The sequence below is a fragment of the Myotis nattereri genome (genome assembly GCF_964212035.1).
Source record: "Myotis nattereri genome assembly, chromosome: 14".
NCBI classification, from domain to species: domain Eukaryota; kingdom Metazoa; phylum Chordata; class Mammalia; order Chiroptera; family Vespertilionidae; genus Myotis; species Myotis nattereri.
This window is the reverse complement of record NC_138089.1, coordinates 43,587,022-43,609,329: the sequence shown is the minus strand read 5'-3', so window position 1 is coordinate 43,609,329 and position 22,308 is coordinate 43,587,022.

Sequence of the window (22,308 nt, the reverse complement as noted above, 5' to 3'; positions counted from 1 at the left end):
CCTAGAAGGTAGCATTGATTCAACCCAGCTCAGAACTGTTCTTTTTCTGTGCTGCTTGAAAATCAGCATCTTCACTTTAAACAGAGCCCCGCCTCAGATTAATTAATGGCTGTGCTGACTCACACTTCCATTCAAGCACTTCCTGCAGGTTCAGTCTCAAATTAATTAGCGACACTCTCTCTTGCACTTGAATCTCACGTGTCTCATCTCTCACAATTATTTAATGTGCCTTCTCCGGACAAAAATGTACTCTCTGGCTCTCAATAAACTTGTACAAATTTACTGCCACCCTTCAAACAAGAGGAGAGGAAGCCATCTGTCAGCCCAGGAGGAGCCTCAAGGTGAAGACTTCGTCTGTCTAAATCACACTTTCATTAATAGGAAGCAGGCAGGCTGAAGTGGGCAAGTCAGCAACTACTTTTCTGTGTTCCACCTCTAGAGAAAATCTCACAGCGTATCTCTCTCTCTCTCTCTCTCACACACACACACACACACACACACACACACACACGAACTGATATAAAAGACAGAATCATAAAAAGCCATGTCCAAGGCAAATCTTTTGTTGTTGTTGTTAATTTTCACCTGAGGCTATTTTTCCCATTGTTTTTTTAGAGAGTGGAAGAGAGGGAAGGAGGGAGGAAGAAAGTGGGGGGGGGGGGAGAGAGAGAGAGAGAGAGAGAGAGAGAGAGAAATGTCAATTGGTTGCCCCCGTATGCACCCAGACTGGGAATCAGACTCAAAACCTAGGTGAGTGCCCTGAGCAGGAACTGAACCAGCGACCCTTTGGTGCATGGGACAATGCTCCACCAGCTGAACCACACCAGCCAGGGTGAGATAGCAGTCAATTTAATAAGACAATAAAAAATACAAGATGTGTAGTGGAAATAAAGAAACAATGCTAGGAAATCTAGCAAAAACACTCTAGAAAGCAACCTAGAAATTTCAAACTTAAAAACTATGAAAATAATAGAATCCACTAATTTAGCCATTTAAAAGAATAACATATAAAAAGATAAGCATTTGCTTAATTACCAGCAATAAGCAGTTAGAAATTGTCATTTTAGAAGTCTATTCATTATAGCAACAAAACGTATAAAATGCCTAAAAATACACTTGAAATGTCCACGATTGATATGACTAAAACTATAAAAATTTACTCTAGACTACAGAAGATGGCCTGGACAAAGGGAGAGACATTTTCATGCCCCTGGATGTAAAGTCTCATAATTGTAAAGATGTCATTTCCTTCCCGAAGTAATCCATAAATTCTCATTGCAAACCCAGCCAAAGTCCCAAAATGTTTCCTTCATGAAATCTGACAGACTGATTCTCCAAATGAGAAAATGTTCAAGGATAGCCAAGAAATGTTTTAAAGGTAAGTACTGCCCGGGCAGTTGGTGGGAACAGCATCCCATACGCCAAAAGTTTGCCCATTCGATTCCTGGTCAGGGCACATGTCTAAGTTGCAGGTTCAATCCCCTGTCAGGGTGTGTACAGGAGGCAACCCATCAATGTTTCTCTCTCACATTGCTTTCTCTCACTCTCTCCCTTCCTCTCTCTAAAATCAATAAACATATCCTTGGCCCCTAGCTGGTTTGGCTCAGTGGATAGAGCGTCGGCCTGTAAACCGAAGGGTCCCAGGTTCAATTCTGGCCAAGGGCACATGCCCAGATTTCGGGCTTGGTCCCCAATGTGGGGCCTGAGGAGGCAGCTAATCAATGATTCTCTCTCATTGATGTTTCTATCTCTCTCCCCTTCTCCCTTCCTCTCTGAAATCAATAAAGATATTTTTTTAAAAAAAAAACCTTTAACACATGCTCATTTTTTAAAGAATTTAAAAAAATAAACATATCGTTGGGTGAGGAAATAAATAAACAAATAAATAAATAAATAAATAAATAAATAAATAAATAAATAAATGGAAGAACAATATGTGGGACTTGATCTACCAGAAATCAAAAAAACTTGAAGGTATACAATAATAGACAAAGAGAGAGATTAAAGAAAATAGGAAATTTTAAAAGAGACCCATTATGGATCAGAATACATTCAGATAATAATAGTACTTAACACCAGTAAGGAAAGAAAGGATTATTCAAGGAATGTCTTGGGGACAATTGGATACTCATTCAGAAAACATTTCAGTTGGATCCCTACCTGACACAAATATTTATCAAAGATCTAGTGGTAAGCTCAAAAGGAAAGAGACATCTTCTGTCCTCACAGAGCTAACAGGTGAGAAAACAGATATTAAATCAGAGAACCACACAGATAAATAGAAACCACTACTGTAGCAGGGTCTACAAAAAAATGTGCTGCTTTCTACCATGAGATTTCAAAAAAGTGGGAATTGATTTAGATAAGTCAGGAAAGGCTTTCCTGAAGAGGAACTGATTGAACTGAGTCCAGAAATTCCAAAAAATAAGAAGCCCTGCTGTTGTGGTTCAGTTGGTTGACCATCAACCTATGCACCAAGACATCACCGGTTGATTATAAATCAGTGCACACGCCTGAATTGTGGGCTTGATTGATCCCTAGTAGGGGGCATGCATGCAAGATGGATGGATGGTTATCCCAGTAGGAGGCAGCCACTGGATGTTTCTCTTTCTCTCTCTCTCCCTTCCTCCCTCCCTCGCCCTTCCATTCTCTCCAAAATCAATAAAAACTTATTTTTAAAAAATAAATAAAATTTTAAAAAATATAAGGATTTGCTCAGCTAAGAGATGAAAGGCAACATGCCTAGCAAAGGACATGGCTGTGCAAAGGCTCTTGGAGGAAGACTGTGTGGAGCATTCAAGGACGTGGAGGTGGGCCAGTATGGCTGGAACTCAGAACAGGAGGAAGCGTGAACTGAAATGAGCCTGGAAATGTAGGCCAAAGCCAGATCAGGCAGGGCTTGCTGGTCACATTCATTGTTCCCATCCCTATCCTAAGAGCAATGGGAATCCATTGAGAGTTTTAGCCAGAGGAGTGACAAGAGGAGATGTGGTTTTGAAAAGATCAACTCTGGCTGCAAGGTAGAAAAATGTAGAATGTAGGCAATCGCAGTAGTCCATATGAAAGATATTAATAGCTTGGACCAGGGTGGTAGCAATGAAAGTGGAAAAAGTTGAACTGATAAAGACATTTAAGAGGTAAAATGTACATGAGTTGATAGTGGATTGGATACTAAGAGTGAGAAAAAGGAGGTATGGAGAATGGATGGATGGTTGTACCATTCACTGAGATGAAGAGCACAGGACCAGCATGGCGCTGGGGAAACCACGAATTCCGGTTTGAACATGTGGAGTTTGAGGCATCTTGACATATACAAATGGAGGTATCAAGTAGGCAGTGCAAAACCTTAGAGAAATCCACACAAGTGTAAAGAGAGGGTGGAGACCACACACCTGGACCACCTTAGCCAGGAAGTGACGTGCATCACACGTTACACGTCATGTCTCACCATGTTCCACTGGTGAGAACAGCGTCCTGGCTGAGCAGCTGCTTCCCAGTGTAGTTCTGCCAGACAAAATACATGACACCTAGTTAAACTTGTTCAGGGGAAAAAATCATTTTTAGTATAAGTATATCCCAAATATTGCATCTGAAATTCAAATTTAACTGGGAGTCTTGTTTTTCATGATGGTTTGCTTTCTTGCTAAATCTGGCAACCCTATTTATGGCAAGATCACACACCTTGATGGACAGTTGATCATTGCTGCCAAATGATATACATGACTTAGAGTAGAATTCCACCATATTTCCTGTGCAGGTTAGGGGTGGGGAGGGATATAGTAATTTGCTCTTCAATTCGAAAGACCAAGAAAGAGGAGGCTTAGAAGTAGAAGATGAATGGGGAGCACTCTTGGCAGACCTTAAAGTCAAAAAACACAATTTTCGCTGTGATTGTTCCATTTAGTCAATGAGTATTTACTGGGCATTGCTATGTTCTAAGTGCCATGCTAGGGGCTGAAGATACTGAGATATTGCAATCCATGCCCTTAAGACGCTCACAGTCCTGGGGGGGTGAACTTAGGGGGAGCATAAATAAGCTGATGAAGGAGCACTAAGCCAGACTGGTGGAAACCCAAAAGGTTTCCTAGGGGAGATGGTGGCTGAGCCTCAGAAGTGGGGCAGGTAGGAATCCACCAAGTGAAAGTGTGCAGATCGCTGCATCCACTCATGGAGTCGTAAATGGTACAGGTCACACATCCCCACTAGAAACTACTAGAAGCCTGGACAACACCTATATGAAACCTATATGACCTATATGTCACCTATATGAAACAGGTGACAGTTACCAGAACAGGACTATTATCTCTGAGAGAAGGAAATAAACAAGGTGAGGCCCCCCTACAACTGCCCTGGGTTCCTGCGTGGAGGCAGTTTCTGGACTATGGCGCAAGGAAAGGAATCCAGAAAGGAAGTGGGAGACGCGCTGAGTTGAGGAGACAAATACAGGCGCTTGGGGAGGCTGAGGTAGCTGGAATTGATGGGGCAGAGTCCAGAGAGGAGGGACATTTGCAGAGAAAGTTTCCCAGAAATCTGAAGAGGGGTCTCCTCATGTCTTTAACTGAATACTAATCTGCACACACTTAGGTGAAGCTCCACAAAGCCAAAACAGGACAGCTGCCTGGCCGCCATGGCTCAGTGGTTGAGTGGTTGAGTGTCAACCTATGAACCAGGAGGTCATGGTTTGATTCCCGATCAGGGCGCATGCCGGGTTGCAGGCTTTATCCCCAGTGTTGGGGATGCAGGAGGCAGCCAATCAATGATTCTCTCTCATCATTAATGTTTCTATCTCTCTCCCTCTCCCTTCCTCTCTGAAATCAATAAAAATACATTTTTAAAAAAGACAAAAAACAGGACAGCTGTCAGGTAGCTATAACCTAAACAATTTCCAGAACCCATTCAGAGCTGGAAGATGTTTTGAGCTCTCCCCAGCCAGAGTGAAGACCATTGAGTACAAGGCCATGCGGAGTGACCCCAGAAGTGTTACGCTCTAATAATAGAGCAAAGGCTATTCTGGACCAAAACAAGCAAAGTTTCAAAACAAGCCTAGAGCAGACCAAGCTGATCTGCACATAAGTTTACTGCGTATAGAAGCAAACGTCGACATTCTGTTTAGACAGCAAAATTCAAGCACCCAATGAAATGCTGCTCATGATGTCAACATCTAATTTTAAAATGAGTACACATGCATAGAAGCAGGAAAATGTGACTCACACCCAGGAGCAAAATTAGTCAAAAGAAACAGAGTCAGAAATAACAGAGATAATGCAACTACCACGTGGAGGTGTGGGGGCAGTTGATGGAATTTCAAACCAAGAGAGGAGTTGGAATACATGGAGAGCATCCAGTCCGTTTGGTTACGCTGGTGGGAGCAGGTGTTCAGGACAGCCAGCCACTGTGATGAGAGGGCCTGGGCAACCGGAGGCAGATGCAACAGTAGGCTCCATCTGGAAAATTCTAGAAGACTCACGTAGGTCTCGTTGGCTGGCAAACAGAATGGCTGCCGTCCTTCCCACTAGGACAAGCCAGGATCTGGTTGTCTCCGCCCTAGTCATAGCTTCCTCACTTATTTCTAAGATGAACTTGGATTAAATACTTGCATGTTTTAAGGAAAGGAAAGAGAGTTTAGCTTTAATGAGCACCTACTGTGTGCCAGACACTATTCTGGGCACTCTGACACACATCAGTTCACCTAACCCCTACACTAGTCCTGAGAGACAGGTACTGATCCCCTTAGAGATGGAGACACTTAGGTCTAAAAATTAAGGCGTTTGCTTGTGGTCAGTCATGTAAGGTTCGTATGAACTGAAATCTGTGAAAACTCAATAAATTGAACTGTGAGGACTGTTTTGAAGTCCTCCTCTGGCATGCAGTCTTTGCAGTCAAGCTCACCTGGGCCCAAATTCCAGTTCAGCCTCTTGCTAGATGTTTGCCTTCAGAAAATTCCCCAGCTCTTCAAGACTTATATCATGACAGGAGGGGGAATATCAACATCATAACTAAATCAAATAAAAAAATTTTTTCAGCAAATGTGTAAGACGATGGTTTTCAAAGTGAGGTCCCTGGACAAGGAGCACCAACCAGCATCAGCTGGAGTGTACATTCTCATCCCCACTCCCACCCGTACCTACTGAATCAGCAATGTGTCTTAAGGAGCCCGCAAGTGGTAATGGTACATACTAAAATTTCAGAATCACATGTAAAATAGTTTATCCATTGCAATAACTTAATTCAATTATTGCATAGACTGTGGTTGGATACTAACAACCAATCTAATAGTTGCTCATCGTGTTGTGTTTCATGGAATTTTTTCAGATTGCTCTGATGTATTCTGCTGATAAACCTCTCTACAGGAAAGAATAAGCAAAGTGAAGTGATGGTGGATGAACAACCTTACAAAAAGAGTCTCTCTAAGCTATCAAGCTGATACCAAAAGATAAACGTAAAGCTCTGGAAAGAGCCATTTGAATGGCCCAGTGGAGGAAGTGAAGATTCAATTGGGAGCAACTTCTCTAAACCTAACAAGAGGTTAACACACAGGACAAATCAAAGCTCCAACCAATTGCACAGTGAATGCTTTTTTTCTTTTGTCAGCGGTTCCCGCCCCAATCCCTTACACTAAAACTTAGTTCCTAACTCAGCTGTTCTGTTTTCCTAACTTGCAAATTTGGAAAACAATGAAGTAATTTTGATCCAGAAATCAGGCACTTGTCATTAGGTGCAAAAGTCCATGTGCTGAAGACCTCAAAATGTTGAAAGCTACAAAACAAGAACTGGATGTGGGCTGGGCAGCTGAAAGCAATTACGCAGGAAATCTGGCGTCGAACGTAAATGGTACATCTGAGTACTTGGAATGAGTCTCAATTATATTTCAGTAGTTTTCATTATTTCCGATTGCTACAATACCCGCACATCCGTCTCCCAAAGGCTATCCTCCTCCATCCTGCCTTGCAGATGATTTCCATTGTTTTCTATGTTCTTAATCTTCTCTTTTATCTCCGCTGTTTTTCTTTCCTTCCTCATTTCGTGATTTTTTTTTTTTTCTTATAAGGCAACGCACCCAGCGTCTGATGCTTCTACAAAATGCAGGGAATTTTCTTCTTCCTGTCCTTGAAGCGACAGCTTGTCTTTCCCCTCAAGAGTCTTTGCCGCAACGCCTGATAAACTGTTTATTTTTCCTAACACCTTTCCTTTTTTGCCTGAAAAACAAACATTACCCAAAAAAAGTCCTTGTTTTGCTAAATTGTTACTTTGCGATTTCCTGATGCTAGAGCGCCGCCTGCTGAGTAAATGAGAAATAGCAGGTCATACAGGCTGGTTTAGCAAAAGATAAAAGAATTGGGTTCTGGTGCCCATTTTCTCATGTAGGTACACAGTCTTCAGAAACGACAGGTGTAATATTATTAACATGGTTCCTCCCCCCTAAATATCTTGCATAAGTCATCATACGTTACCCCTAATAGAACCATGAAAACCATACTACAGTAAAAGTGTATTTTTACCACCACCTACAAATACTTAGCAAAATGTCCCACATAGGCAAGATGCTCAATAAATATTTGTAGATAGATAATATTCTGCGAAAGCATTTCTAAGATGTAATTTAATGGTTTATTTATGTTTCCCAATAACTGAAAATCTCCTTGAAAGAAAAAGAAAAAAAGTACATATTTCTAGGTTTGCATAATAGGTTTTCAAAATATAGTCGAAGAATTAATACTGATTATGATTCTAAATATATAATAGTCACCATTTTTAGCGCCTATGATGTGCTAAGAACTGTTCTATGTATTCAACAAACATTTTCTCTAATCCTTAAAACCTGCCCATTTTACAGATGTGGAAACAATCTCAGTGAGGTTGAGTATCTTGCCCCAGATCATAAAGCCAGGATTCCTCCAAATCTGTCTGACTCTGAAATCCATGCACTTTCCACTCCACCAACTACGTTTCACAAATCTAAAGTCAGGACTAATATCAGGAACCTCAGTGCAACTCTGCAACCCGCACCACACACACACTCACACACACACACTCACACACACATCAGCCTTCCTACCAATAAATATAGCAACACACTCACACACAAGTTTACAAAATTACAAGGCCAGCAAGGCCTTTGTCAGAACCAGCTAATGATATGGCGCCTATGACCTCACATGGCAGTCTTTTTTCCCCATTACAGAGATCCCAGATCATTCCAAAGACCTTTCTCATAGTACACTGAAGCCAGTTTTCTGTAGTTTTCAGAGCGTTTATCTATGATTCCCAATTCTTTTTCTGAGACGCTACAAGATTTAATTACCTTTCCACATGAGGCCTTTTAAAAATAGATGATGTCCTCTCAAATCTCTCTAAACCAGCAGTTCTCAACCTGTGGGTCGCAACCCCTTTGGGGTCAAACGACCCTTTCACAGGAGTCGCCTAAGACCATTGGAAAACATATATATAATTACATATTGTTTTGTGATTAATCACTATGCTTTAATTATGTTCAATTTGTAACAATGAAAATCTATCCTGCATATCAGATATTTACATTATGATTCATAACAGTAGCAAAATTACAGTTATGAAGTGGCAACGAAAATAATTTTATGGTTGGGGGTCACCACAACATGAGGAACTGTATTAAAGGGTCGCGGCATTAGGAAGATTGAGAACCACTGCTCTAAACATTCATAGTGCACACTCCCCAGTAAATGTAAACCAGAAAATCTGACTTTGTATGTAACTTGTTATGGACTGAATGCTTGTATGTCCCATCCCTGTCCTCCCACCCCCCAAATTCACATGTTGAAGTCCTAAATGCCAGTGCGATGGTATTTCAAGGTGGGGCCTTTGGAAAGTCAGTTGGTTTAGCTGAGGTCATGGATGGGGCCCTTACGATGAGATCAGTGCTCTTCTAGGCAGAGAGTGGGAGCTTTCTCTCCTCTCTTTCTCCCCCCAATCGTGCTCCCTCCCTACCATGTGAGAATACAGTAAGAAAACAGTGTCTGCAAGCCAAGCAAAGGGTCCTCACCAGAACCTGACTGTACTGGCACCCTGATCTCAGACTTCCCAGCCTCCAGAACTGTGAGAAATACATTTCTGTGGTTTATGCCACCTGTGGCATTTTGTTATCAAGTGATCTGACTCTACACAGCAGTTTTATACCTTCCCATAATCATTGTATATTCTATACTGTACAGATTTCATTTCCTAGCAGTTACATTTTCAGATGAAGTAACTGGATGGCCTTATTCTATATCTGAGATGCTGAAGTGCGCGCACACACACACACACACACACACACACACACACTTCACAAAGGCAACTGCCACAGCAATTTTTGGCCACAACAGTTTTTAAGAAAAGCTCCTCACCAACTGCTGACTTGCCATCTCAATGGAACTCAAAATCCTCATTTTCAGGGCACCTCTGTTACTCCAATACATTCGTAGCACCTAGTTTCTCAGACACTTACATTTTCAACAGCAGCCTGGGACATTTTTCTGCTGCCGGCACATACACAAGGTGAGGAATGCGTTCGCCAACAAAGATTGCAACCCCATTGTGGTCCATTGATAAAACAGCTACCAATTCTCCCCCACCTTGTACCTGCACCCTAGCAATGTGCCCTGATAGCTCCTTCCATCAAGAAGTAGAATCAAAAAAAAAAAAAAGAAGAAGTAGAATCCAAACTGATGAACCAAAATAGAGCCAGAGGAAAAGAAAATATGTTAGAATAGAAGTTATTTGCACATTTTTAATATTTCCTACAACTTTCGTGATATTATACTATGTTAGTACAGTTTTGATCATCTATATATATAAAAGCCTAAGCGACCGTTACAACCGAAACACCGGAGTGACTGGTCGACCAGTTGCTATGATGCACACTGACCACTAGAGGGCAGACACTCAACACAGGAGCTGACCCCTGGTGGTCAGTGCGCTCCCACAGCCAACCTCCCCCAGGCCCTCCCCGCCACCAGCATACCTCCCATGGTCACTCCCCCATCCCCGCCTCAGTCCAGCAGGCCCCGTTCAGCAGGCCCTGGCCAGCAGGTGCTGGCAGACCCCCAAGCCCCAGGCGGCAGCTGGTAGGCCCTGGGCAGCCCAGCCCCGATCAGAACTGGGTGAGATGGCCCTGATAGACCTGATCACAGGCCAGGCCTAGGGAACCACCCCCTCCCCATACTGTGCATGAATTTTGTGCACTGAGCCTCTAGTATTATTACATTTAAAATCTTTTTTCTTGAAATAGTAATGTTTATTACATAATTAAATAGTAATGTTTGTAACATTATTATACTTAAAATCGTTTTTCTTTAAATGTTTATTGCATGTAAAAAAATAAAATACAAAATAAATAAAATAAGAAGCAGACTCCAAGCCCTAGCCCGTTTGGCTCAGTGGATAAAGCATCAGCCTGCAGCCTGAAGGGTCCCAGGTTCAATTCTGGTCAAGCGTAGGTACGATGTTTCTCTCTGTCTTTCCCTCTCTCTTCCACTCTCCCTGAAAATCAATGGAAAAAGATCCTTGAGTGAGAATTAACAACATAAAAGAAGCGGAATCCAGACTTGTATAGCCAGCAAACTTGAGGCAGTTGCAATTTCTGCAGATAAGGGATGCACTCCAGGCTCAAGGAATGCTCTGAAATGAGCTTATCAGGTGAATCCGCCTTCCCTTGGCTCTGGGATCTGTTGTAATTAGCTTGGTAACATAATACACTCAGTGGCTATGGGCAAAGGGCTATGGGCAAAGCTCAGAGGAGTGAGAAAAGCCATCTTGAGAAATTGCCAGAATTTCCCAGTGTTTTCTCAAGCAGAGCCAGTAATTCAATTCCCTGGCATAACCAAGAATGGGTCCCCAGCTCTGCCAGGCCTTTCTGGCTCCCCTTAAATTGAAACTGTTTCAAGAACTAGTCTTCTGCTTCTTTGGTACTTTCTTTTGTTGTTGTTGTTTTTAATACTCACCTAGGATATTTTTCCATTGAATTTTTGAGAGAGTGGAAGAGAGGGAAAGGCAGAGAGAAACATCGATGTGAGAGAAGCACATCGATTGGTTGCCTCCTTCATGAGCCCTGACCAGGGCCTGGGCTGGGAAAGAGCCTGCCAAGGTGCATGCCCTTGACCGGAATCGAACCTGGGACCCTTCAGTCCACAGGCCGACGCTCTATCCACTGAGTTATACCAGCTAGGGCTCTCTGGCAACTTCTAATCCGATGCCCCACCTGAATGAAAGAAGTGTGGTCACACAAAGGACAGAAGTTGATCATTTGTCAAATCTTGTGTTAGAGAAGGAGTTTAACTGCATATATGCCAACCATCCCCAAAGCTTCCTTTAAAAAAAAAAATTTGATTTTAGAAAGAGGGGTGGGGGGGAGGAAGAGGAGGAGAGAGAGAAAGAGAGAGACTGGGGTCGAACTCACAAACTGGGTATGCACCCTGACCAGCAATCGAACCTGCCACCTTTCAGTGTACTGGGGACGATGCTGCAACCAATGGAGCTACACTGGCCATGGCCCCAGAGCTTCTTAACTCCCACAGCATGTTACCAGCCAAGGTAACAGATCTGCACAGGAAACAGAAACATGGTTATTTTCTTGAAAGAACTCCAGAGACCAAGTTATAGAATTTCTAACACTGGGTTATTCAGGGGCCTGGTAAACACAGAAACCACCAGAGGGGCGGGGAGGGAAAAGAGGCAGGAGCAGGATGTCTGCTCTAATTCGGCATTCACTTGCTCTGTTTTATAACAATGTCGGCTCTATAGAATAAAGCCAAATATGCTTTCTGTGTTTCTGGGTCTTTAAGGCCCAGGCAGCTTGGGCAATGGGTAGGTTGCCATGGCAACCTGTAATTCAACTGTCTACTAAATTGAAAAGCAACAACAGAAAATCCCTAGCAAATAAAGCATGATACCTGTTAGTGACAGTTATCTGTTTATTACAGTATGGCTTTGAGCACTTAAAAATACAAACACCTAGAATGCTCTGCTACGATTGAGTAAGAAAGCAAGGTTGTTTGTTTTCTTTTCAAAAACTCTCAAACAGAAAAGAAGAAAATAAACAAGTTCTGAAAGTGTTTACATATCAAGCCTCTTTTATGACCCCAGAAGAATGCTCCCACTATCCACACACACTGCACAAAAGAAGCCAGCAGGATTAAGCAATTCAGAAATCTAGAGCAACATGAGGTATAAGACCTCCGCCAGTAAGTGTCCTACATTGGACTTCCTCAAACAAAGGCCTCGGGACCACACTGAGCTTTGAGATGTGTGAGCGAGGCTTTTGCATATGTGAAAGGCCTGGCCCTTTGCAATCTGAAAATTACCTAATAAACTGCAGCTGGGTCAGAGAGACCCAGAACTTCCAAAAGAAGGCCCACGTACTCACAGCAGCTTCCATTGCTTCACAGCTGGGCCTCATCTGGGCACCTCCAAACCCCAAACAAAGAAGAGGAATCTGCAGATCTCTCCATAGCTCCTGCTGGGTAGCCTCAGGCAGAGGCTAAATTAGCACCTCGTTAGATCCAAGAGCCAGTGTACCCAGTGGTCAGAGTGGGACCATCCAGATTACAACTCCTCAGATCCATAAGGGACACACTCAGCGGGCAGACTCAGTGAGCACCAAGGCCCAAATGAAGCAAGTCTTGCCCCAGAAGGGTGTCTCCAGCACAGAAGTTCTCCCACTGCAGACACAGCTGATTCTCACTGCCAATTGGCCTGGAGGTCAAGTCCTCCCAGGGATACCTACAACAATCAAGGCTTAACTACAAGATTGTGCACAAAGCCCACAAAGGGGTGCACCAAGAGTGTCTACCTCAGGTAATTGGGGAGGCTGAGCCACTGGGCCCTACAGGACACCTAGCACACAAAACCACTCTACCAACACAGGGAAGCATAAAAAATGTGGAGACAAAGAAACAGGTCACAAATGACAGAAATGGAGGAAAGCAAACTACTGCATATAGAGTTCAAAACCACACTTTTAAGGTTTTTCAAGAATTTTCTAGAAACTGCTGATAAATTTAGTGAGACCCTCAAGGATATGAAAAAGGACCAGCTAGAAATTAAGCATACACTGACTGAAATAAAGGATAATATACAGAGTTCCAACAGCAGACTAGAGGATCGCAAGAATCAAGTCAAAGATTTGAAATACGAAGAAGCAAAAAACACCCAACCGGAAAAACAAAAAGAAAAAAGAACCCAAAAGTATTAAGATAGTGTAAGGAGCCTCTGGGACAACTTCAAGCGTACCAACATCCGAATTATGGGGGTGCCAGAAGAAGAGAGAGAGCAAGATATTGAAAACCTATTTGAAGAAATAATGACAGAAAACTTCCCCTACCTGGTCAAAGAAATAGACTTACAAGTCCAGAAAGCGCAGAGAACCCCAAACAAAAGGAATCCAGAGAGGACCACACCAAGACACATCATAATTAAAATGCCAAGAGCAAAAGACAAAGAGAGAATCTTAAAAGCAGCAAGAGAAAAACAGTCAGTTACCTACAAGAGAGTACCCATACAACTGTCAGCTGATTTCTCAACAGAAACTATGCAGGCCAGAAGGGAGTGGCAAGAAATATTCAAAGTGATGAATACCAAGTACCTACAACCAAGATTACTTTACCCAGCAAAGCTATCATTCAGAATTGAAGGTCAGATAAAGAGCTTCACTGATAAGAAAAAGCTAAAGGAGTTCATCACCACCAAACCAGCATTATATGAAATGCTGAAAGGTATTCTTTAAGAAGAGGAAGAAGAAGAAAAAGGTAAAGATACAAATTATGAACAACAAATACACATCAACAAGTGAATCTAAAAATCAAGTGAATAAAAAATCTGATGAACAGAATAAAGTGGTGAATATAATAGAATCAGGGGAATAGAAAGGGAGTGGACTGACTATCCTCAGGGCGGGGTGGGGGGAGTGGTGTGGGGGGTGCAGGAAGAGACTGGACAAAAATCATACACCTATGGATGAGGACAGTGCGGGGGGGGGGGGGGGTGTAAGGGCAGAGGGCGGGGTGGGAACCGGGTGGAGGGGAGCTATGGGGGGGAAAAAGGGGAACAACTTTAGTAATCTGAACAATACAGATTTAATTTAAAAAAAAAAAAAAGCTCCTCCATCAATAGTCAATCAATTTAAATAATTTATTGAGAGACTGTTGGGCATTTTTTAGGACACCAGAGCTATAAAAGCAAGAAAGACCCAGTCTCTGACCTCTCTATAAGCTCACAGTTGGGGAGTGGGGGGAAAGACGGACCCATAAATTATATGACCAGGGTTCCCAAGTGTTGTGGGCTCAACTGTGACTTCCCCCAAAAAAATCTGTGAGTTGAAGTTCTAAATTCCAGTACCTAAGAACATGACTATATTTGAAGATGGGCTCTTTAAAGAGGTAATTCAGTTACAACAAGGTCACTTAGGGTGAGCTCTAATCCAGTGTGACTATAAGAACTGGAAATTTGGACACCGAAGCATACAGAGGGAAGATGATATGAAGACACAGGAGAAGACAGACATCGACAAGCCAAGGAGAGAGGCCTAAAACGGATCTTTCCCTCGTAGGTGTGAACCCCAAGAAAGAATATACCTGCTGGGCCCAACTGGTGTGGCTCAGTGGTTGAGCATCTTTCCATGAACCAGGAGGTCGCCGGTTCGATTACCTGCCAAGGCAGATTGCGGGCTTGATCCCCAGTAGGAGGCATGTAGGAGGCAGCTGATGGATGTTTCTCTCTTGTTGATATTTCTCTCTCTCTTTCTCCTTTCCTCTCTCTGAAATCAATAAAACCATATTTTTTTAAAAAAAGAAATATGTAGGGCCTGGCCCACATGGTTCAATGGCTGAGCTTTGACCTATGAACCAGGGGGTCATGGTTCGATTCCCAGCACATGCCTGGGTTGCAGGCTTGATCTCTAGTGGGGTAAAGGAATGCAGGAGGCAGCCAATTGATGCTTCTCTCTGAAATCAATAAAAATATGTATTTAAAAAAAAAGAAATATGTAATACCTTAATCAATAAAGGAAAAAATATATATACCTGCTGGAAAGGATCCCTTATGGCTAACTGGGCCCAAATTCATAATCAGCATCAAAAGAACGAACTGTAAATTAATACTCAATTTTAGTAAATCATATGTAAGCTGAAAATTTTAGGGGGCAGGTTATTGATGACTGCAATTTACTTTGAAATGCATTTTCTAAAACCCCAAAATGAATGAATGGAAATATAGATATGTAATAAACAAGTACATGTTAATGGCAAAATATAGGTGGGTGTTCACTATAAAAAATCTTTTGACTTTGCCAGCTATGAGTCTTGGAAGTGTCTGAACATTTGGGTTTTATACGGCAAAAATGTTCCTGACTTCCTTGAGGGAATTAAAAAGAATTAGGGGAAGAAATGAGAGAATCAACTCTAAAATATTTTACACTCTTTTACTACAAAAACTGACATTTTTGTTAGGATCCAAATTAGAAGGTGCTGCTGTGCAGGAAAGAGCTCATCTTGAGCATAAACTGTTCACCTAAAAATTCAGGACCTACTGGAGAACTGACAGGTGAGCTCAGTGCCACTGAGCCAGGGGTTTCCCGCCGTTCCTCATGTTTTCTGACCTTCCCCAGTTTCACCTACATACAACTGCCCCGCCCGCACACATTCTGTCCCACAGTCTTGAGAGGTGACCTTGGGTAAAGGTACCAGGAGCCCTGAGCATTGAGGCAGGGGCAAAGGAGCAGGGAGTCCTACCACCAGGACCGTGGGCAGGTGGCCAGCTGTGTGCAATGTCACACCAGGTTAAGACAAGGGCGATCTGTCAACCTTTAGCTATGGGAACCGTGTTTCTGCCCCCCAACCACCCCCAACACATTCTATAATTTTTTCAGCTGTGTTGTTTACGTATCACAACTGTTAGCCCTAGAAGGTTGCTGGAGGGCATACAGTCCAATCCCTTACTTTATAGAAGGGAACTGAACCCAGCAAGATGAAGGGACCTCCTGAAGGTCATTGAAAAGCAGAATCACAACTAGAAAGGTATCCTCCGTCCTCAATGTTGAGAATATTTAAATCTCAAAAGCCAGGGAATTCTTCCTACCCTTTTGGGGGCCTGTTATTTTTACAGGCAGATAGCGCCACGCCGACTATTTCTGCCCTTTGTGACAGACGCACACCACGATGGCTCCACTAGAACACTTGAGGACCTTCCCCGTGCTTTCTTGTTTGAGGCGCTGGTGATGGGATGTGGACTTGGTCATCTTTCATCACTTGCTTAGATTCTCCTGAGGACGTTACTGGAAATCAGTGGTATGTGAAGGTCGAGTTCACCAGAGTCCATCTTGACTGTCAGTTACATGGGGAACATGCCCACCGAAAGCATCTGGAGAGGTTCTGCGCTTCCTCCAAGACTGCCCTTCCCGCTACTACACACATGCCAGCCGGTGTTGTTCTAAGCGGCTCTGATACTCTGGTGTCTGAGAAACCACCCCAGGGCAACCACTTTCCCACTGTGAAGAGCAACTCTCCCATGGCTGTTAGTGCACTGGCCAGCTGTCAAACAAACTTTTAGACAGACTAACAATTAAGAAAGTTAATGTCAAAATTTTAACAGGCCCAACTGAGTGTAAACACTAAAACCAGATCCATGAATTGGCTGTCTCTATTCATGCAGCGTTTCCAGATTCAGGAATTTAACCAATTCCCCGTCCACCACACACTTGTTTAGAGCTCAATGTTTCCTATTATACTGTAGTAAACGGGGGACAAAATACAACACAAATGTATGTAACAACCCACAGAATATGGTCAACATCATGATCAACTCCCAAAGTAAGTTACAAGGTTTTTTCTCCTGGAAGCACCCCTTCTAAGGAGCCCCAAGAAGTGCTTAGCACAGAGAAGAGGGGAGGAGGTAATTTAGCGTTAGAAGTTTGGGGAATACTGCGTCCCACTGAACACTACCTCAAAGGATTCACAATCCACATTCGTCCATCAGAGAACAGGACTGACACAAAGACACCTCAGTGACCTTGTTTATCCTGGCATTTCCCAATTTATTTAAACAAGAAGCCTATTTTCTTCCACCTAACATCACTTAGTATCCCCAGAAAAATGGTTCACGTTACTGCCTGGGAAACAAACACAGAGAATGCTGACTATGTAACTGCCTTTACTTCCCCAGCATGGCCACAGCCGCTAGGAAAGGAAAGGGGGTCAGGAGTGGAGGCAGGTGCTCAGGCACCTTCCCCCATTCATGGCCGAGACTGATTCTTGACTAGATCAAGTCCCCCCTCCTCTCACCAACTCCTTCCCAGAAAGATTGCCTTATCAGTTATAGTGAGCCACTACCAGCTGGCATTGCAGAAAACAATCCTTGCTGGAATCTCTACAAACTCTAAAACCTTTTAAAAAATGTTTACCCTGCCAGTTTTGCTCAGTGGATAGAGCGTCAGCCTGCGGACTGAAGGGTCCGGGGGTTCGATTCCCATCAAGGGCACATGCCCTGGTTGCGGGCTCAATTCCCAGTACAGGGTCTTCAGGAGGCAGCCAATCAATGATTCTCTCTCATCATTGATGTTTCAATCTCTCTCCCCCTCTCCCTTCCTCTCTGAAATCAATAAAAACTGTCAAACTGTTAAAAAAAAAAAAAAAAAAAAAAGCTCTACACAGACATTCCCCTATGCTAAGTTAAAGATTTACATAAGAGATCCTGCTACATTCAAGGAAAGGTGTAAGATAAATTATAAATGGTCTTACAAAAACATCGAGATAGAAAGATACCAAAGGGAGAAAATAAGATGGCGGCATAGATAAACACCGGGAAATTGCTGCCTCCCACAACAGCTTCAAAAATACAACGAAAAGACAAAACGGACATCATCCAGAACTACAGGAAGGCTGGCTGAGTGGAAATTCTACAACTAGAAGGAAAGAAAAGCACACTGAGACTCAGAGGAGCTGCGAAAGTAAATGCAAAGGTACGGAGGTTCGAGCACACACGTGCAGAAAGGGGCTAGTACCTGAGGACGCGGCTGTCTTTTTGAATCAGGAGGGAGTCACAAGCTCCTGACTGCTCTGAACTCCGGTTCCGGGAAGTCTCTGGGGACCCAGGACTCATACGGGGAGAAACTGGACTGTCTGGCAGCAGGCAGAACTCTGAACTTGAGGGTGGCTTTCCCTCAGAGGTGCTTGCAGCAATTATCAGGACACTGAGACGCGCGGCCCCTTAGGGCAGGGCCGAGGATCCGCCATAGCTGCTTGCTCCGCCCTTTGGTTCCCTGAGACCCCCCACACACACACACCCAGGCTGTGGCAGAGGCTTTTGCATATGAATGCCCTGGCCCTTTGCAACCTGAAAATTACCTAACAAATTGCAACTGGGCCAGACAGACCCAGAACTTCCAGGAGAAGGCCCAAGGCCCCACAGCAGCTTGCATTGCTTCACAGCTGGGCCTCATCTGGGCACCTCCAAACTCCAAAAAAGGAAGGGGAATCTGCAGTTCTCTTCATAGCTCCTGCCGGGTAACCTCAGGCAGAGGCTAAATTAGCACCTCCTTAGATCCAAGAGCCAGTGTACCCAGTTGTCAGAGGGGGACCATCCGTTTTACAACTCCTCAGATCCATAAGGGACACACTCAGGGGCAGACTCAGTGAGCACCAAAGCCCCACTGAAGCAAGTCTTGCCCCAGAAGGGTGTCTTCAGCACAGAAGTTCTCCCACTGCAGACACAGCCGATTCTCACTGCCAATTGGCCTGGAGGTCAATTCCTCCCAGTGATCCTACAACAATCAAGGCATAACTACAACAAGACTGTGCACAAAGCCCACAAGGGGGTGCACCAAGAGTGGCCACCTCAGGTAACTGGGGAGGCTGAGCCACTGGGCCCTACAGGAAACCTAGCACACAAAACCACCCTACCAACACGGAAGCATAAAAAATGCGGAGACAAAGAAACAGGTCACAAATGACAGAAATGGAGGAAAGCAAACTACTGCATATAGAGTTCAAAACCACACTTTCAAGGTTTTTCAAGAATTTTATGGAAACCACCGATAAATTTAGTGAGACCCTGGAGGATATGAAAAAAGACCAGCTAGAAATTAAGCATACACTGACTGAAATAAAGAATATACAGAGATCCAACAGCAAACAAGAGGATCCCAAGAATCAAGTCAAAGATTTGAAATACAAAGAAACAAAAAATACCCAACCGAAAAAGAAAAGATTCCAAAAGTATGAAGATAGTGTAAGGAGCCTCTGGGACAACTTCAAGCGTACCAACATCCGAATTATAGGGGTGCCAGAAGAAGAGAGAGGGCAAGATATTGAAAACCTATTTGAAGAAATAATGACAGAAAACTTCCCCTACCTGGTCAAAGAAATAGACTTACAAGTCCAGGAAGCACAGAGAACCCCAAACAAAAGGAATCCAGAGAGGACCACACCAAGACACATCATAATTACAATGTCAAGAGCAAAAGACAAAGAGAGAATCTTAAAAGCAGCAAGAGAAAGACAGTCAGTTACCTACAAGGGAGTACCCATACGACTGTCAGCTGATTTCTCAACAGAAACCATGCAGGCCAGAAGAGAGTGGCAAGAAATATTCAAAGTGATGAATAGCAAGAACCTACAACCAAGATTACTTTATCCAGCAAAGCTATCATTCAGAATAGAAGGTCAGATAAAGAGCTTCACTGATAAGAAAAAGCTAAAGGAGTTCATCACCACCAAACCAGCATTATATGAAATGCTGAAAGGTATTCTTTAAGAAGAGGAAGAAGAAAAAGGAACTCTTACCATTTGCCACAGCATGGATGGAACTGGAGAACAGATAAATACCACATGATCTCACTCATTTGTGGAATATAATGAACAACATAAACTGATGAACAAGGACTGATCCAGAGACAGAGAGGCATTGATTGGACTGTCGGGCCTTGGAGGGAAGGTAGGGGAGGGTGGGGGTAAGGGGGAAAGATCAACCAAAGGACTTATATGCAAGCATATAGGCCTAACCAATGGACACGGACAACGGGGGGTGAGGGCATGAGCGGGGGGGTGGTGGGGCGTGGGGGGGGTAGGGGGTAACGTGGGGATAAGGACACATGTAATATCTTAAAATATATTAAAAAATAAATAAATAAAATAAAAAGTTTGTCCAAAAAATAAAAATAAAAAGATACCAAAAACCACACTTGGTTAGAAATAATATTTATTATCCCCTCCCCCCCATGTACAGATTACTTTTCAGAAACATGGAAGGTATTACCCATGTCCTCATCAGTAACAGTTTATAGAAAATAAACTTAATTCATATCTCGTCAACAATATATTTCTATCATTTTTTTAAAACAATAGCCATTTTATTTTTCCATGTTAGTCCAAGAATAACTTCAAGTTTTGTTTCAGATCAAATCAAGATAATCTTTGCTTATAGGTCATTTCTTGACAGAACCCCTCCCCCCAACCCCTAAAAAAAATTCTATATCCTAAGTGATAAACTCTTCTTGTACATTCAGCAAACTTTATATTGGAAAGGAAAAAGAATAATTGAGATAGGTACTTACTCTCGTGCACAATAATAAATCTAGCTGAGCTTCTACACCTTGCCTTGCAATGATGTTTACATAAAATAACTCATATCTTATCAAGTTACAATGGCAATTTCTTGAAATGTTGATATGAAAACTATACACTTAATCCTTCTAATTTTTTAATCTGTAATTAAACCATTGCCATAAGAAAAAGCTGCATTCCAAGAAGATGTTACCCATTTCCCTCAGCTATTTCTCTCTAAAAGCTTGAATCCTCTTCTCAGATCATATGAAGAGACACATTAAAAGCACAGGGGGGGAAAAAAAAGTTTTAGCTTGCTAACATAATGCCCTTAAGTGTGCTGACATAATGCCCATATTTTAACTTTAAAATGTAAAAATCACGAGTTAAAGCATCACTTAATTCATACAGTACAATATTAATTCATCAACAGCGTCCCACCGACTCAGAAGTTTCCTAAAACTCAGAAGTTTCCTAAAACTGGTTTGTCTTCTCTGCATTTAGTAAGTTTATAACCAATGACCCAATCAAAGAATGTGCTTGTAACAGGCTGCTGGTTTAATTTTAGAATTAGAAGTTTCAATGTTGGGCTATTTTCAAATATAGAAATGCTATGAGTGGCACATGAATTATTAATTTTGTTTCCCATTACCTACAGGAAGAATTCATTCAAATAAAATTTTACAAGACAAAATGCAAATCTACATACCTATACATCGACGTATACATGTATATATTGAACCTAACTAAGGTTTTATAAGCAATACTAACACAGTTCTGGTTACACATTCCTAAAGACTTAGTAACTGTTTTAAAGATACATGTTATAAAGCCACTTATGCAAAAGGCAAAAATTAAGAATCAAGATGATCTTTGAGGTTTTCAGTATTATTTTAAAAAGCTGTTTCTATTCCCCATAGAAGAAAACTATGTATTTATCTCAGGGGAAAAAATTATAAAAAGATAATGCTATCATGTAAAGAATTCACAAAACTATACTGTATATCCCATAAGAGTCATACCTATTTAAGGTAAATCACAATTATGGTTTATATTGTATTATAGACATCACCATCACCTTTCCTCTTTAATAATGAGAGGGTTTAACTTTATTTTTAACTTACTTAACCAGTGCCACAGGAATTCAAGTACCCACAGCAACAAGTTAAACAAGATTACAAAATAAGGCATTCTGCTCACGTCATTAAAGTAACAGGCTGAGTATAGTAAAGTGAGCTCTTTCCATTTTTGAAAATTTATATAATCCAAAAATTATATAGAAGGCAATCTTTATTCTCCCCCTCATCCCCAAAAAAAAAACAGTTAGTTGCTATTTTCTAGGGGAACAGAAAAACACATAAAATCCTCAACTTTGGCTATTTCTCCTACTTCTATAAAAAGGTTGCTCTTACCTATTTAATAAAGCCCAAAAAAGGTGAATGAAATGTTTTTGACTATACCACTTCTAAACCTGTAAGTCACATACTAAATGATTTTCCTAATTATAGATTAAATCTAATTGGATAAAATCCCTGTAGTGCTATTTAGGGGGGGGAGAGTAGACTCAACACACTTGTGCGCGCGCGCACACACACACCAACATATTAAACAACTTTCTTAAACATTGACTGGTTCCTCAGAATGAATCAAAATATTATTTATCATCAAAGCTGCAGCATGTGTATAAAGGGCAGCAATGTTACCTTTTTTAGCTCAAGGTAAGAATCTGAATAAACTTTTAAACAACTATTCCCTTGAACCA